The sequence below is a fragment of the Cricetulus griseus genome (genome assembly GCF_003668045.3).
Source record: "Cricetulus griseus strain 17A/GY chromosome 1 unlocalized genomic scaffold, alternate assembly CriGri-PICRH-1.0 chr1_0, whole genome shotgun sequence".
In the NCBI taxonomy this organism is placed as follows: domain Eukaryota; kingdom Metazoa; phylum Chordata; class Mammalia; order Rodentia; family Cricetidae; genus Cricetulus; species Cricetulus griseus.
This window is the reverse complement of record NW_023276806.1, coordinates 49,308,722-49,323,888: the sequence shown is the minus strand read 5'-3', so window position 1 is coordinate 49,323,888 and position 15,167 is coordinate 49,308,722.

Here is a 15,167-nt window from a genome sequence, read left to right as displayed (position 1 = left end):
TTTGAACCCATCAAGGGCCACACATCCTCCTCATCTTGGCAGTCCCTTGAGGGCATTACTCAGCAAGTCTTCAGCTCCACCCACACTCGTTGGGAAGGGACAGCTCATGGAGTAACCATTCCTGCCTGTCTGTCTCCATCCTTTTGTCTCTGTCTGGAATTTCCCTAGAAGCACCTGCTCTTTCACCGCTGTCCCCACGTCAGTGTCCCCAAGGTGCCTGCCTTTGCTTCTCCTGCAGAACTCCCATAAACCTCAACTATGGATAGAGATGCAACATGCCTAAGCCAGTAATGCATGATGGGTTGAGGCCCTGTGTAAAGCAAATGTCAGCAGCCTTCCCTGTCTAGAGCTGAGATCAGTGCCCCACCTTCCTCTCCATGGAAGCAACCTACCCACCCCACATTTCATCCTGGAATAGAGCCAAAGGATTCCCCAAAGAAGGCTCCCTTGACCTGGAATCGGACCTTCTGGGCTTCAAGGCTGTCTTCTGAGGAACCTCTTCTAGTCCTTACCTGCACAATTGACACCCTACCCAGTGGTCCTTCCTTTGAGGAATCCTAGGTCTGTAGCAGAAAGGCCACTGACATTGGTCAATTACTGACACTTCTCTGAGGATCTGGTGACAGCGACAGGGGGGTCTTCTAGAGTGTGCAGGCTACAGGAGGGCTATGGCTTCAAGTGGGGCAAATGGTACCAAGCCGGCTTTAGGATTTTCAAGCAAAGACAGCTGGCTGACTATGTCCCATTCACCCCAGAGAGAAAGGAAACACCAGCTTCTATCTCCTATTTCATCCATGTTCTTCCAGTCCTCCTGAGTCACCCCTGGGTGCTAAGGCTTTCAGTAAGAGAGTAAGGGGCATGGGGGACTGGGCATGAGATTATGTGCCCTGGAGATGCTGACCTGGGTCTCAGGTTCATTGTAGAGAAGCACTCCCAAAGGTGTTCCTCTGGGTGCAGGACACAAAGCTGCAGCCTCCCAAAGGCTGAAGCAGTACCCCGCCAGCTCCCTCCCACCCTGCTTTTCTCTGAATCCCAATCCCAGGAAGCAGTGCTGTCACGGGACACGAACCACTGACTCATCAGAGGTGGCGGCAGCCTCTGTAACGGCAATCACACCAGCCCCATGTGTATGTCCCTTGTGCCCTGCTCACTTCTCTAGCCAGTGGGCCTCACTCCAGCTGTGGGAGGATAACTACCATGGCCAGGCCAGAACTATTGCTCCACCGAACACAGATGCACAGGTTGCTCGTCACAGAATTCTTCTACAATGTGATGGACACAGTGTGCACCAACTGGTACCTCCCAGCTGCTCTCCCTGCCTTAATCCTGAAACATAGCCACGGTGCCTCCCCACTCCCCACCCCCTGAAACAGTCTTGTGTTGTGGCCCTAGCTGGACTAGAACCTCAGCAACCTTCCTCCCTTATCCTTTTGGGTATGTAACATCAGGTTGCTTATGGAGTCCATGATCTGTAGTAGTCTGTATTCAGATGGTTGGGATATGATCTACCCCTCTCCTACTTTTTTTCTTCTCTGCCCCCAGAATGCTTATCAGGACCTGAATGCACTCTGCCCTTGCCCAATCCTATCTGCACTTCCATAATGCATTTCACTCACCCCTGCTCTCTAGGATGTTCCCTCTAAGCTCTCTCTGACCTGTTAGCAAGTCATGTTATTTCCCATGACTTCTCAAAGGGCAAGCCATTCTTGGAAAGGTAGGATACCTGCATCCCAGCGTGATTTCAAGAGTTCAGCAGGTCTTACACTGTAAGATCCAGGCAAGCCACCAGGCCAGCCATTGGTGGCCTGAGTATCGTGGTCTGAGCTTGAAGGGGCAGAGACAGGGCTGTGTTAAGTCTTGAGGCACGAAGGCTGAGCGATGATAGGATGCATGTCTTTGGGATTTTACCTCTACCTCCACCCCATGGAAAGGGTAGAAAGAATTCTGATTTAGCTGCAGTTTTTACCAACGTCTCCCTCCTCAACCATCCCCCACCCTGCCTAGGGTCACAAAGTGGAAGGCTCCTGGAGATTAGCCTGGTAAAGAGACCAATTCTAGGCCCTCCCCCAGGACACTCCAACCACCCCCATCTTCTCCCTATCCTTCTTTCTAGAACAGTCAGGAGACTGGGGCCAAAGGCAGAGGACAAACCCTCTGCATTCCTGTGGCTGGGCTGCCTCTAGGAGTTGTTTAATTTAAGAGGTTAAAAAGCAGCCTAATGGTCCCTAGGGCCAAGAAGTGAGAAAATCACCCAAATGCTAGGAAGAGCAGTTGGGTAGAGCAGGTTCTTTGGCTCCTTTGGCTCCTGACACTGACCTGAATGAGGTCTTCACATCTGTAAACCAGGCTAACAACAATGTCCCCCAAATACCCAGCACACAGCTAGTGAGAGAGGTGTTCAGTGAAAGTCACTTTTAGCATTGAAGACCAGGGCCAGATTGTCCCCTCAGGCTGTAGCCAGCAAGCAATGTTATGTGGTAAGATGACCCCACATACCCACCTCTGGGAGGCTATAGCAGAAGTCAGTGGGTTCCTAGGCTGGTGCTCTCCTCACCCCACTCAGCCTCTGTACCCATCATCAGGCAAAGGAGAGGAAAGATAGCTCACCATGGCCGACCTGAGAATATTCCCCACTGCCCAGATACCCAGACCTCTTGACCCTTGACCTCTGCCCTCCTGCCCCCCATGATCATTGGTTTCCAGAATCTGGTATCTGTCTCTTCTAGTTATGCTTGTCTGCTTCATTTCCTTCTGTCTAGTAAGGCTGCTGCTCATGAGGTGATTTGGGGTGACCAAGGCTGCAAGGGTTCAGTGCCCCTGTGTTCTGGACTCAATTGCAAAGGTCAAAGTTCCCCTAACAGTGTGGGTTCCCCAAACCTGTAGTCTAGGGAGGAACATTAGGGAAGAATTTCTCCTTGAACTGAACTGTGTCTCACTGCTCCCTCCCAATGGCTCCCATGGGCCTTGCTGCAGAGGGAGGCCGATAGGGGGACCACAAAGTTTAACACACAGCAGTTTGGTTCCTGAGGCTTGCTCATCACATAAAAAGATGAATTCAACTCTGTTGTCCCACAGCAATGGTGTCTGTGAAGGGAAGGCATAGCCATCAATCACCCTGCAGAGTGCTGTTTCCAGGCTTCAATTCCTGTGTTCAGAACAGCCCTAAAGAGAGAGCAGAGCCAGGCAAAAAGGGACACAGTGCCCAGGCAGAGGTCACAGGGTGAGGACAACACCACGAGCTTTTGCCCAAAAGGCAGATGATACTATCTTTTCATAACACATTCAGGCTTGTTGGGCTTCTGGCCAGGGTACACCCAGCTCTCAGCCTTCTCCACAGGCCCTGCAGACTCACTCACTGCCTCCCTGGCTTTGACCCTTTCTGGTGAAAGAGAGCTTTGACAGCAGGACAGCAGGATGGTGGCAGCAGCCCCAGGCAGGGCTCACACCTGGAGTTCTTATCTCTGGGGACAGGTAAGGTGGATGTAGATCATTTCTGACCTCCCCCAGGGTCTCCTCAGGCTTTCTGAGACCTGGTTGGGGCTGGGGCTGGAAGCTGAAACCACCCTGGCCCTCAGGATACCCAGACCTACTGATCTCGACTATTTGAAGGCAGAGTCAGACCATGCTCAAAGCCTGGAATACCTCAACCAGAGATGGTGTCGAGGGTGGGCTCTTATGGAGGATGGAGACCACAGGCATTCTCTCTCACCTGCAGCACTCAGGATGGTTTTTAAGTATGCTATTTTTGCTGTGGTTTAGGGCCTTGGGGGTGGGAGAGGCAGGGGCATGAGCCTGTCCAGACCAGAGTTGTCCCCTGACAATCAGTCCTTATCAGGTTTCCCTTCCTTTCTGAAGGCTCCCAGCCCGTCATCCAGGGGCCAGGGCCCTCACTGGTAAGCCCTTTGGGGCCACCCTTTGGGGCCGCCCTTTGGGGCCGCCCTTTGGGGCCAAAGAGGGCCTTCCCGAAGTGAGCCCTTCAGTCTCTGGGAGAAGTGTATGGTTTTTAACCCTCTTTCACTGTCAAGGGCTAGCAAGCTGGCAAGACCACAGAGCTGTCAGAGCTGGAGTTCACCTCCCTGCACAGAGGAAACTCAGCAAACCGCCTTTCCTGTGTTCTTGGAACAAGCTCCAAACTCCCTTCACCTCAGGCAGAACTCACTTCACCATGCCAGCCTGCAAATGCAGAGAGAACAAGGGCACTTTTGCTCCTCACCCATGGCCTGGGGGTGCTCTTCCTCCCTCTGTTGCACCCCCTCTCTAGGGAAAGCAGAAAAGCTCTTCAGCTACCTCATTCTCAGCACCTGTGCTACCCTGAGGTACATACAGCTACTGACCTTGCCTACCTGTGATGGATGGACCTAGGCTTTCAGACCTGGGGACTTCATTTGTCTGTTCCCCCTGACAGCCTAGAGTCATGGCAGAAACTGAAGAATCCTTCTGCAGCTCACTCAGACAGACTTGTAAAAGCCTTGACAGTAAGAGGAGGAGGAGGGACTGAGGTTGGGTGTGTACTTCTAGGGGAGCTTTCAGGCTCCCACAACCCTGACTACAAGTTGGGCTGTAAGGCCCATGCACTAACACAGCCAAGTCTCAGCTGGGTACCTGACCTTGGATAGAGAAAAAGCCTCCCCAGCACCTACTATAAGTCATCACATAGTGCTTGGGGTAAGAACACAGACCCTGGAGCCCTACAGTCTGGGTTCAAATCCCAGCTCAGCTACTTGGCAGCTGTGCCTTTGAGCAAGTTCTTGACCTCTGTGCCTCAGGTATCTATAAAATGAAGGCAGTAGGCCAGGAACAATGGTTCATTCCTGTTAACTCAGCACTCAGGAGACTGAAGCAGGAGGATCACAAGTTTGAGACCAGCCTGGGCTGCATGCCAAGCTTGAAGCTAGCCTGGGCTATAGAGTACCTTAAGTCAACCATCAAAAAGTAAAAGTAATAATAGAGTAGCTACCCTGTGGTTGTCGTCAGTGTCTATGTTCATACACATAAAGTACTTAGGGCAGTCCCTGACATAAGAGCTATATATTTTATTATTATTTTTTATTATTTTTATTATATTATAATATATTGTAAAATATTATAATATATTTTATTATTTTTTTATTATTAATCTTTTACATTCCATCCCAGTCCCCCCCCTTTCCTCCCAAATCCTCCACTTCCCCCTCCTCCCATCTGCCCCATGGAGAGGGTAAGGAAGTTTACTGAGTCTGTCCCATCATCTCATTGAGGCAGGACCAAGGCACCTCTCCACCCCCACACCACCCCTGTGTCTAGGCTGAGCAAGGTATCTCTCCCTATAGAATGGGCTCCACTAAGTCAATGTGTATTAGAGTTAGATCTTGGACCCACTAACAGTGGCCTCATATATTGTTCCAGTCACACCATTGTCACCTATATTAAGGGAGTCTAGTTTGGTCTTACGCAGGTTCCCCTTTTAACCAGCTTATTTTTATTTAATAATTATTTTGTATTACCCAAGAGACTATGAATATCAGTGTGGGCAAAAACCTCACTTCCTCCAGGAAGATCTGTGGGAGATGTCAAGCCTGTTGTGCAGGAGACTGTCATTCTCCACACAGGTGGCTTTCCAAGGGCTTTCCATTAGGAGAGATAACCATTTATAGCACTCTCCCCTGCAGCCAGGCACAAACCTACAGAGCCCGAGGGAATGATAAATTTTACTATTGCTGGAGAGGGAAATTTGACTACTGGGCAGATTCCATTTTTAGAACCCAGAAAGATATTCCAAGCGGAGGCATGGTCTCTGCTTTTTTTTTTTTTTTTCTTTTCTTTTTTTTTTCATAGCCTCCAGCATTCTAACAATCTTCGCATGCATGCCCCTTTGCAGGGAAATCAGGGCACAGTGGGAAGCCTCATCAGGCCTTCAGGTTGCTAGGCAACATGCTCCCCTTCCCCAGCTGGGGCTAGAAGTGAGCCAGGGTAGGCGCCATGCCTCTACCCACCCCAGGTGCCAGAACTCATTAGTCTGCTCAGAGCCCCTCTCAAAAGTATCCAGGGAAAGGAACTGAGATTTCTTCTCAGCCTTGACAATGTGGGACCCAAAAGCCATCAAAGGCATCTTCTGTACAGTCCCAGGAATGCTTTCCTTTTCCTTTCTTCTTTTTTTTTTTTTGATACAAGAAGGTATCTCTCAATGTATCCTTGCCTGTCCTAGAACTCTGTAGACCAAGCTGGCTACACTTGCCTCTGTTAGCATCCAGGCACACCTTGGCCCCACCCCTTGGGGTGCATGGCAAGCAGTACCCTGGATCTGTATGCAGGTGCAAAAGGTCCTGTTAAGAGACAAGCTCTGCCTACTCAAGCCCTCTCTTCCACTGTTTCTCTGAAGAGGCAGGTAGGTCTCTCTCTCTCTCTCTTTCTCTCTCTCTCTGTCTCTCTCTCTCTCTGTCTCTCTCTGTCTCTCTCTCTCTCTCTCTCTCTCTCTCTCTCTCTCTCTCACACACACACACACACACACCTCTTTCTCTCTCCCCTCTCTCCCTTCCCTTTCCCCATGCCCTTCCCCCAATAAAACTCCCAACATAAACTCAGTCTGCATGGCTTGTTTGTCCCTCTCCCACCTTGGGGCTTCCTGGCCAGGTCCCTCTCCAGCCTTATCATAACAGCCTCTGTTATTCTTTTGTTTAAGCTGCAGCTGCTAATAAGGAAAGGAACAACGAATAAGCAATCCACGTGGAGTTTATTTACCAGAAAGGGGGGAAAGGGGGGATGGGCAGTCAGCCAACCCTAGGGAAGCCGAGAGAAAGAGAGCGAGGGGTGTGGGGCAGGACCTTTTAAAGGGAAGGTTGCATATGCGCAGTAGGGCAAAGGTCGAAAGGCATGGCGGGTGAGTGAGTACCCGCTTGTTAGGGGGCGGGGTTAGGGTCATCCAGGTGTTTTGTTCTTACAATCCCGGCTGTTGTTTATTATAAAAGTTAGAGAATTGGGCGTGGCAGGTTAGGGAAGTAGGGGCGAAGATGTCTTAAGGCTGCTTCCTGCTGGCCTGGGGCGTTGATCGTCTTTGGGGGGTTGGGGGTGCTGCCACGTCCTGGAGTTGATTGTTGTTTCATTGTAGTCCGGGCCACTCTGGTGCCTTTTAGTCCTGGCAAGATGTTTGTAGAATAGAGGACAAGGTTAAGTTTAGAAAAAAAAATTTTTTTCTTAAGTCCTGTCATTTGACGGGAAGATTGTAAGATGAGGGAGGGGTTCCCGAGGAGTCCCAAGATGAGGGAAGAGAAATTGGGACTGGGGAAGGGTTGGATATTACCTGGAGTGAATCTGACCTGTTTGGATCTGATTCGGCTTCATGGAACTTATAAGAGTCCTTAAAGTTTGGGAAAACAAAGATTAGACATATTAAATCATATCTAGGTGGTATGAAATCTTTCTGGTTACCTTTAACCAGAAGGCACAAACACTTGGTGATCCTTGTATCTTTAGATCCATGGTTTTTAGGCTGGCATTCCTGTAACAACAGCTAAGTAAATTATTGTGAGATACTTTGGAAATTAATGAGCAGAGTGTAATTAGAAGCAGGAAAGTTTAAATCAGCCTTGTAAAAATTGAGCCTTATTCTTCTGAAATAGGAGGTAAAGTGGATGATTTCAGTGTCCTCTGAAACCTAAGGGAACAGGGTCCTGTTGTAGAAACTGTGTATGAAGGGTGAGTCTCAGGTGGAGAAGTAAAGGGCTTGAGGTGGGATAAGTGAATCCAGTGGGGAAGGCCCTCAAGCTTAGCTGCTGTTGGAGTGACAAGAATTACTTTGAAAGGGCCCTTCCACTTAGGAGACAGGGGGGAGGGGCTCTGGTCTGGAGGAGAAAGAAGTACTTGATCCCCTATGTTAATTGGAGAGGTACAGGGGGTGGCATATGGCCGAGGTAGAGAGTGGTCAGCAAATTCCCAAAGGAGGGAACGGAGATGATGAAGTAAAGGTGTAAGCAAGCGGTCAGGGAGAGGCGAGGGTTTAGGTGAGAGGCCAGGTGTTAGAGCCGGCCGCCCGTACATGAGTTCAAAGGGTGAGATGAAAAGTGGTTGTTTAGGGAGAGCCCTAAGCCTGAAAAGGGCCAGAGGCAGAAGCTTTACCCAGTCAAGGTGAAGTTCCTGTGACATTTTAACCAGAACAGTCTTTAAAGAACGGTTAGTTCTCTCCACCTTCCCTGAGGACTGGGGGTGGTATGGAATATGAAAATGCCAAGGAATATTGAGAGCTTTAGACAGGGTTTGAGAGATCTGAGAGGTAAACTCAGGACCATTGTCTGACTGAAGAGAGGCTGGAATCCCAAACCGGGGGATAATTTCCCTGAGAAGGATGTTAGAGACAGTCTGAGCTTTCTTGTTAGTAGTAGGAAACGCTTCTACCCACCCTGAGAAAGTATCCACTAGTACCAGGAGGTATTTAACTCGCCTGACTGTGGGCATGTGGGTGAAGTCAAGTTGCCAGTCAGTCCCTGGGAGAGAGCCCCTAGCCTGGTGGGTGGGAAAAGGGGAGTTACGATACTTGGAATTAGGGTTTGACATCTGACAGGTTTTACAGGAGGCAGTGATGGTTTTTAAGAAATTTAAGTCCTCAGAAGTAGGTTTGAGGTGAGCCTTGACAAACAGAGAAAGAGCCTTACTGTTAGGGTGGAAGAGCTGGTGTAAGTAGGACAGAATTTGTCTCATGTTAGGAGGTGTCTGTGAGGATGTGGGTTGTAGTGTATGAACTCCCTGTGGTGAGTGAGGTAGATCTGGGCCTCGGAGGGCTGCAGCCCTAGCTGCTCTATCAGCCCGATTATTGCCCCTAGAGATAACGGAGCTGTCAGTCTGGTGTGACCGACAGTGAATAATTCCTATAGCTTTGGGGAGGTGAGAGGCCCTTAGCATAGCCATAATATAATCTGAGTTAGTTATGGATCCTCCTCTTGTAGTAAGTAGCCCACGTTCCTTCCAAATAGCTGCGTGGGACAGGAGGATATGAAAAGCATATTTAGAGTCTGTGTAAACATTTAGAGAATGTCCCTGTGCCAATTGAAAGGCACGGGTGAGGGCTATTAATTCAGCCTGTTGGTTAGTAGTGTGGGCAGGAAGTGCCCGTGCTTCTATTACCCTGGTGTCTGACACTATGCCATAGCCCACTTTACGGGTCCCCTCATGTAAAAAGGAGCTGCCATCTGTGTACCAGGTATAGGTGGCCTGAGGTAGTGTGCCCTCCTGTATGTGTGAAGGGTGGGGCAATAGTTCCTCTAAGGTTTCAATGCAGGAATGAGTTGGAGAATAGTTAGCATTAGGTTGAGGTAGAAGATTTGAGATATTAAGGGGTGGGCAAGATTGGAAAGTAAGTGTGGCATCTTCTATTAATGTCACCTGGAGGGAAAGAACTCGGGAAGGAGGTAGAGTTTGTAAGCCTCTGTAGGTTAGGAGATGGGACAGGTTGTGATGAGAGAAGACAGTGATGGGTGACCCAAAGGTTAGTTTCTTTGACTCACGGATAAGAAGCTCAGCAGCTGCTAAAGCACGTATGCAGGATGCCCATCCTTGGGTGGTTAGGTCTAGCTTCTTCGACAGATAAGCTACAGGTGCAAAGGAAGGTCCTAGCTGGTGACCTAGAACTCCAAGGGCAAATCCTTCTTTTTCTGTTACATAGAGGGAGAAAGGACGAGTTAAATCTGGTAGATGAAGAGCAGGGGCTTTTAGGAGAGCCTGTTTAAGTCTCTGAAAGGGCTTAGTAACAGGGTTAAGGAGGGGTTCATGGGGAGGTCCGAGAGCTGCCTCATAAAGGGGGCAGGCAAGGAGGGAGTAAGAGGGGATCCAGGTACGTAAGAAGCCAGCTATTCCCAGAAATGATAAAATCTCCTCTTTAGTAGAAGGAACTGCAAGAGACCCGATTAAGTTTTTCCTGTCTACAGTAATAGCTTTGTGGGTTGGGGTAATGGTTAGTCCCAAATAGGTAACCTGAGTGGTAGACAATTGAACCTTAGAAGGTGAGACTCTGTAACCCCTGCTAGACAGGAAATTTAGGAGGGTGGAAGTGTCAGTCCGGCTAACTTCCAAGGAGGGGCTACAAAGTAAAATATCATCTACATACTGTATGAACTTGGATTTAGGGAAAGACAGAGAGAGCAGGTCAGAAGCCAGGGCCTGACCAAAAAGGTGTGGGCTGTCCCGGAAACCCTGAGGTAGGACAGTCCAGGTGAGCTGAGTGGAGACATGAGTATCTGGATCAGTCCAGGTGAAAGCAAAGATATTTTGAGACCGGGTGTGGAGGGGTATAGAGAAAAAGGCATCCTTAAGGTCTAAAACTGAGAAGTGAGATGTCCCCGGGGGGATAGTAGAGAGGAGTGTATAAGGGTTAGGAACCACAGGATGCAGGGGCACGACCGCAGAGTTAATTAGCCGGAGGTCCTGAACCAGACGAAAAGTCCCATTAGGTTTTTTTACTGCCAGTATAGGGGTGTTAAAGGGGGAGGAGGTAGGACGAAGTAGCTTTTTCCTTAGGAGGTCAGAGATAATAGGTTTAAGTCCCTTAAGGCTTTGGAGTGGGAGTGGGTACTGAACTTGAGCAACGTACTTAGAGGGATCCTGTAACTGAATGACAATGGGGGGATGGTGTCTAGCCACAGAAGGGTTCTGGGTGTCCCAGACCTTGGGGTCTACCTGAGAGGCTGGTAAAGGAAATGACGTATTGGACCCCGTAGGTTGAGTAGCTAGAAGGAGGAGGAGGGGAGCAGCAGGCGAGTCTGGAGTTAGGCGAATGTGGGGAGCAAAGGAAATAGACGCTCCCACTTTAGCTAGGAGGTCCCTCCCTAGTAAAGGTACCGGACAAGTCGGTATAACCAAAAACGAATGAGTAAGGGGAATCCCCCTAAAAATACAGCTAAGCGGTGGAGTCTGCTGAGGTAAGTAAGGCTGTCCTCCTACCCCGACAATAGGAAGACGAGAAGGAGAGGTAGGTCCCCAAAACTCCTTTAGGACTGAGTATGTGGCACCGGTGTCCAAAAGGAAAGAGATAGACCGCCCTGATACTTTAATGTCCACCCGGGGCTCCCTTTCAGAGATGATGGTGGTCGGGTCAAGGGAGCCAGGGTCCCGTCATTCATAGTCCTCATCTATAGCCAGAGCTAAGAGATCGACTGGAAGGCCGCCTGTGTTTGATGTCCTCTTGTCACCTGGGACACGGGGACAGTCCACTGACCAATGGCCTACTTCCTGGCATCTAGGACATGGCTTTCGTGGTGCGTGGGGGTTCGGGCAACCCCGGGCCCAGTGCCCTTTTTGACCACACTTGAAGCATGGACACTGCGGTACTCTGGCCCTGGAGGGCAAGGGATCCCGGGCGGATGCTGAGACCGGTCGGACGGCTTCAGCTAGCATCTGGTATCTGTTCTTAAGGGTCTGGCCATCTCTCCCATGGTACACCTTAAATGCCACTCTTAGGACCTCATCCTGTGGAGTTAGGGGTCCTTTCTCCAAATTTTTAAGTTTAGCCCTAATGTCGGGGCAACTCTGAGCGAAAAAGTATGTCATGAGAAGTTGTCTTCCCTCTAGCGTCTCAGGGTCTAAGTTAGTATACTGTAAAAAGGCCTGTTTAAGACGCTGTAGGAATTGGGAAGGATTCTCTGATTTGTCCTGAACTATATCTAGGAGCTTATCATAATTTATGGGCTTTAGGGCAGCCTTACAGAGACCAGACATTAAACAGGTTACGAATTGGTCTCTAGCCAGGATACCACCCGGGGTGTTATAATCCCAGTGGGGTTCCTTCTCCGGAACAGCATCATTCCCAGTAGGGTGAGTTGGCTGAGTCTGATGTATCTCATCTGCACATGCCCTCGCATAATTCCAAACTCGCTCGCGCTCCTCATGTAGTAAGTTATTACTTAAAATCATGAAGACATCATGAAAAGTAAGGCTATAAGACTGTGCAATATACTGAAATTCCTTTATAAAGGCAGTGGGGTTAGAAGTATAAGATCCTAATCTGTGCTGAATCTGAGAGAGCTCTGATAGTGGGAAGGGAACGTGAACTCTAACCACGCCGTCCACACCAGCTACCTCACGCAAGGGGAGGATGGTGGCCGGATCAGCTTTAGTAGCCCTGGATCCGGTCCTAGAACGGGTAATAGGTGGGGTGAAGGTAGGAGCCAAGAGTGGTTGTTTAGAAGCAGCTGAGTCAGAGGAAGCCGGAGCGGGGACGGTTGAAACAGAAGAGAGAGAAGGTTCAAGGATCTTAGTAGAGGCTTTAGAAGGCGCAGCTGAAGGGTGAAGGCGAACTGGTGGAGGTTCATCAGCTGGATCCAAGTCTATAAGATTTAATTCAGGCTTAGATTCCATAGCCAGAAGAATTGGGGATGAGGAGGGAGAGAGAGAGTGTTTAGCAGATAGATAGAAAAAAGCCTGTACATAAGGTAACTCCTTCCATTTTCCGGTTTGCTGACAGAAGTTAGATAAATCCCGCAAAACCTCGGGGTCTAATGTCCCGTTTGGGGGCCAGTGAGACTGGTTCTCTAAGGAATACCTAGGCCATTTTTTAGTACTGAGATATGTGAGTCTAGATGCCTTAATTAACGGCATTAGGTTGAAGGGTTTTAAGTTTTCTAAAAGACATCCCAGTGGTGTGGATGGGCTTATTTCCTTAGTTGGCTTATTCCCCATGGGTGAAAAAGTTAAAAACCGGTAAAAGCCCCTCTCCGGATGCTCGTCAGCCCGGGGGGGTACCGAGGGGCCTTAGCCCGATAGACCCTGGGTCTGAACAGGGACTCAGCTGTCCCGAAGAAGAAAAAGAAAACAGAAAATCCCACAGTCCCGCAGCGCAGCGACTAACCGCCAAGGGAGCAAGTAGCTACTGATGGGACCACCCTTAGGAAGTAAGCCAAGAGGGATTGTTGGCGAAGGGGGTCGACCGTAACCGTGAAGGTCGTGGTCGGGTGCTCCCCCGCCTCCAAGAACACCAGAGGGGTGCCGGACGATCAACGGTCAGTCCCTCGGGTTCAGGGAGACTTTACGCTGACTGAAAGGGGTAGCCTTACCGAATTGGGTCCGGTGTTGTATGCAGAATTCCAGCAAACCGGTGATCTGGAATGTGGATTGTTTATCCGCGTGATAAGGATGCCCTTGACCCAACACGTACCCGCCAGCGGGATGTGGAGGGGGTATCAAGGGCAGAGCCTTCCCACGTCCAGGGCGCCAAATGTTGTTCTTTTGTTTAAGCTGCAGCTGCTAATATAGAAAGGAACAACGGATAAGCAATCCACGTGGAGTTTATTTATCAGAGAGGGGGGGAAGGGGGGATGGGCAGTCAGCCAACCCTAGGGGAGCTGAGAGAAAGAGAGCGAGGGGTGTGGGGCAGGACCTTTTAAAGGGAAGGTTGCATATGCGCAGTAGGGCAAAGGTCGAAAGGCATGGCGGGTGAGTGAGTACCCGCTTGTTAGGGGGCGGGGTTAGGGTCATCCAGGTGTTTTGTTCTTACAGCCTCTACCTTCCAAGTGTTGGGGATTAAAGCTGTGTGTTACTGCATGTGCTTTTGCAGGCATGCTGTCTAAAGGGCATAAGTACACACTGAGATTAAGCTGCCTACAGGTAAGCAGGGGACAATGCACTGATGCCTATGTTAGGTTTCTACTAGCTGCTGGCATCCTTTGTGTCACTTCATCTCTTCTGTGTCAGATGCCTTCCTCTTACAGTCCTACTGTGGGGAAAATTCAAACATTTCCACCCATCACAGATCTTTAACTTAGTTACATTTGCTACATGGATGCCAAGAGATGGGGAGGCCATGTCTTTGGGGATCATTATTCAGCATTGTGCCCTAGCCACTGTCTTCATTGCCGCTGTCTTCTTCCTCCTCTTTTTCTTCATAAGACTTATTTTTATTTTATGTATGTGTGTTGTGTGGTAGACTTTTCTTGCAGAGTTGCAACCCACACGACTACTCCCCAGCCTACCACAACAGACTGAAAGACCCCCGAAGAGGTACTTTCGTAGAAGGAGACCCGCACCCAGGAATCAGCGAGACCACGAACTTGGATGCAAAAGCAAGAGGCTTTATTAGAGACGCGGGTACCCGGGGCGACTTAGCTTCTGTGTGGCTAAGCGCGCCGAGCCAAGGGAAAGGGGTCCTTATATAGGGAAAAAGGCGCAAGCTAGGAGCAGGGATTCTATTGGATAATTCTAATGAGGCATTGTACAGAGCTATTCCCATTGGTCAATGTAAATGAGGCGCTATACAGGGTTATTCAAATGAGGCGCAGTACAGAGTTATTCAAATGAGGTGAAATACAGAGTCTTTCAAATAAGGCGAAATACAGAATCATTTCTATTGGATGGTTCAATTGAGACACAGAGCCATTCCAGACCAGCATATTCTCAAGGTCTGGTGTTTGGTACAACAGACTCAATTCCCCCCTCCGCGTCCAGATGGCTGACCTTGGGGGCGGAGACCTTGGGACGGAGTGTTTCTCATCAGGTGGGGGTGTGGGGGCGGGGCCCCAGGCCGGCCTAACTGGTGCTCTCGCCCTCGGGCCAATGCACCTGGTGCTCGCCCTCGGGCCGGCCCACCTGGTGCTCGTTGCTCGGCCCCAGCCCCGAGGCGCGGTGCCAGGCGGGGCGGGCCGGGGGCGCGAGCCCTGCCGGGGTGAAGGCTTGGGAGGCCCCGGCAGCTCCGCGGCCCCCGTGTCCTTGGCCTTGGAGGCGGCTCCCCGCTCGCAGCTCCTGGACAAGCAGCACCGCTGCTCTCCCAGCTCAAGTTCCCCTTCCAGGCGCCGCCCGCGCTGCACTCTCCAGCCCCTGGCTGAACCCTGGCCCTGCCCTGCTCAGTCCCCGCCGCGCTGCCCTCGGTCAGCTGCTCCTCCCGCCTGCTCCAGAGAGAACACCCAGCACCGGCACAGGCGGGGAAGACAGAGGGGCAGGGTCCGAGCGGGTCTTTCAAGACCCAAGTACAGACACCACTAAAGGCCAACATGGTGAGCCAGTGAGTTTTGTTGGGGTTATTTACAGTAATGTGGGAAAGGGGTTACTTACAGGAGCAGAAATGACTCAAAGACAGTTCCATCACCACACCAGCACAGGTGATAGCTCACAGAAGCTGTAAATTTGGAGCACACAGCATAGCCTACAGGCAGCTCAACCAGTTGGAGGTGTCATTTCCAGATAGCTCAGCTGGACTATGCCTCTTCCAAGCAGCT